The sequence below is a fragment of the Nelumbo lutea genome, chromosome 3 (assembly GCF_056320005.1).
Source record: "Nelumbo lutea isolate HS-2025 chromosome 3, American lotus-T2T, whole genome shotgun sequence".
Lineage (NCBI taxonomy): Eukaryota > Viridiplantae > Streptophyta > Magnoliopsida > Proteales > Nelumbonaceae > Nelumbo > Nelumbo lutea.
In genome coordinates this window covers 21,498,097-21,501,162 of record NC_142686.1, presented here as the reverse complement: position 1 = coordinate 21,501,162, position 3,066 = coordinate 21,498,097, and the positions used below count along the sequence as shown (strand labels likewise).

Genomic DNA, 3,066 nt, shown 5'->3' with positions numbered 1-3,066 from the left:
TTCTGCTCCTTTCTGGGTTCTGCACTGCAAGTCGACTAGGAAGAATGATGAACTTAGATGGGCCGTCGACGAATCCAGAGAATTCAGTTCCTCGCCGTCAGACTTACCAACGAAGCTTTCACTTCCAAGGAGAGTTTTTCAACTTCTTCCCCAAAGGAACCAGGGTTCCTCCTTCTGGTCCATCTAAGAGGCATAATTCAGCGGTTGCTTCTACTCGTAACTGAGTAGTTAACCAATCTGTGCCACAACCTTTTCTTTCTTCTTTCTTCTTTCTTCCTAGTTATTTTATGGGTTTGTCTTGACATATCAATGAGGGATTGTTTGATCCGATGGAAAGCTAACGAATTCGGATCACAAAAGGAGCAGAGTCCTGGGTTTGGTACGTGATTCTTCTTTGTATATATATGTAGAACAGAAATATATTTATTTGTTCAAGCATTACAAGTGTAATCGATCAAACCTGTAATATTAAGATATATCATATAATATACTCATTTAAGCTTTTCGTTTGTGCTGATCAGTTTCTGAACATTATTTGGTTATGGGTCTGCAGTCTGCTATATGATCTTGATTAGTTGACTAACCACCAAGCTAACTCTCTGCTATCTCTATTTTCTTGAGTTTGAATTTAGAAATAGAAATCCTGGTTTTAATCAATATTGAACAGCTAGCTACCTTATTGTCATTGATATCTACTACAAAGACACGTTGTTTCTTCTCTGATGAAATCAAGGACGAACATTTCAACGATATTTCAATGATGTTGATCTCGATCAGTTTTTGGGGCAAAGAGGTGGGGACTGGGGAGGGGGGGGGCGGTCTTTGTCAGTGTCTTGGTTAGAAACTCTGTTGCACCCATCAGCAGCTACTGTGGCACCATGACAAGCTCAAGATCTCGTTCCCATAACTAATAAGTGGGAAACGAAAGATAAAACAAGGCTATCCATCCACCTAATTAATTAGCTTTTCTCCATTAACTATTGCTGAAGTAGGATAGTTGCTGAAAGCATTTTAAACAAGTAACTTACTTTGTTTATTAATATATTCAATAATCAGTCTAATCCTTAATTTGACACTGTTGGCATGTGATTCATATATCTTCTTCTTTACTATAATCTTTGACACGGTTGAGCACTCGAAGAAGAAAATAATCTAAGCTGACAACCGTTGGATCAGAACCCAAGGGGGTTGGTTCATGAAACACATGGTTTGGCTACAACAATCATATAGGTAAATCATGCAGTGTTCATCTGTGATGGTGCGGAGACCGTTTGGTTGATGGGTCCCCGTTCGGTTTTGATGTAACCATAATTATATCATGTGCCGTAGAGTTGATGATGACTTTGGCCAAAATATGTCTACGTACGTGATAGCAGTTGGATCACATGGCTGACCTATGGATGAGATAGGAATGGAATATCCTATGTATGTATCTCATCCTTTTCATATGTGCATCATAATATGATGCTCGCACTCCTCTTTTCTTAAGAAGTGGTGTTTGCTTTTTGCTTCTCCCTCTAGATTTGCAAACGATTTGCACGTGGTAATTTTAATGGTATGGACTGAAAGCGCCCACGTACCCACTTAGGCGCAACAGCCCTTTCACATGGCAAAAGAAGGATCCTTTGTTTTAGGAAGAAAGCTAATGAAATTTCAAAATTGAAAAACTTCAACGTTGTACTAATCAGATTGAAGAAGTCAAACAAAATTATTTCTTCAACTACAGAAGTTCAACCTGCAGATAGATTGAACCAAATTGGATCATCATTTACGATTCCTTCTCGGTTCTGTCCTTGAACCATTGATCTAGACAGAAAACCTCAGTCTTTGTAAGTTGTAAAGAAAACAAGAAGAAACCCACTATTAATTTCAATTCGAAGCTGTTGCTTACTGCAGAGTGAGTGAGTCACAACTCAACCAACAATGACTCGCTAAATTATAGTAACACCCCTATCTTTGTTGGGAAGTCGGTGAGACCAAGTCAGACATAAGAAACCCACTGCCTCCACATCAAATCTCCCCATTTTCTACGCCCCAACAAACCCACTGCCTCCACATCAAATCTCTCAGTAACTAACTCGTAACTGCATGAGAAATCCTTCAACTTTAAATCTCTCAGGTCAGCTCTGATAAGTACTAACATTCCACTATCATACCCATCTCCCACCACAGTTCAGACTTTAGAGCTCACTAAAGACCGATTAAATACGGACTCTCTCTTCATGGGTTCTTACAAAATCTTGCTCTTCCTAGTTCTCTTCCCTTGTTCTGATCTATTCCTCTCTGTGAACTCCATCGAGTTCGAGGTTGGTGATGACAAAGGCTGGGAAGTTCCCCCATCAAAGAACCAGCAAATGTACAACGAATGGGCATCACAAAACAGGTTCCAAGTCGACGACACCGTCCGTAAGTTCCTTCATTCAATTCACTCAATCCTTTATGCTGCCTTTAATTTGTTCTCTGCTCGAGGTATGCATTTGATATGCAAAGTGTGTTGATTTTCAGGTTTCAAGTACAAGAAAGATTCAGTTATGGCGGTGAGTGAATCAGACTACGACAAATGCCACTCCACCCAACCTATGTTCTTCTCCAACAATGGAGACACAACCTTCACATTGAACCGCTCGGGCCTATTTTATTTCATCAGTGGAGTCGTCGGGCATTGTGAGAAGGGACAGAAGATGATCATAAAGGTGCTGCAGGAGACTAAAAATAGCCCTCCACCTAGTGTCCAGAATGGGACGACGAACAGTTCGCCTACGGAGAGTGGTGCAGCAGCAATGAGAACTGGGGTTTCTGCTTCAACTCTTGTGCTGTTTATCATGTCAGTCATTGGGTTCATCTTCGTTTAGCAGTATTTGTAGTAGGAATTAATGAGGTCTTCAAATTTTATTTGTTAAAAATTCAGCTTTTGTTTTCTTTTTCTTTTTTTTAGGATTGATTTAATCAGGTAGCTCGGTGTTCCTTGTGATTAATAGATTGGTTCGTATTAGTTTTTTTGTTGGTTTTGAATTTGGAAGGGGAAATCAGAAATGTTTACTAAGATATATGATTGATTGGGTTCCA

General features: G+C 39.8%; 1 long non-coding RNA gene across 1 annotated transcript; it reads left to right on the top strand.

Annotated features, from left to right (window-relative positions):
- The first annotated feature begins 1,748 nt into the window (after positions 1-1,748).
- LOC148863503 (uncharacterized) lies at positions 1,749-3,066 on the top strand. The gene is made up of 2 exons (XR_016110579.1): positions 1,749-2,406; positions 2,506-3,066. It is a non-coding gene; the product is annotated as an uncharacterized LOC148863503 (long non-coding RNA).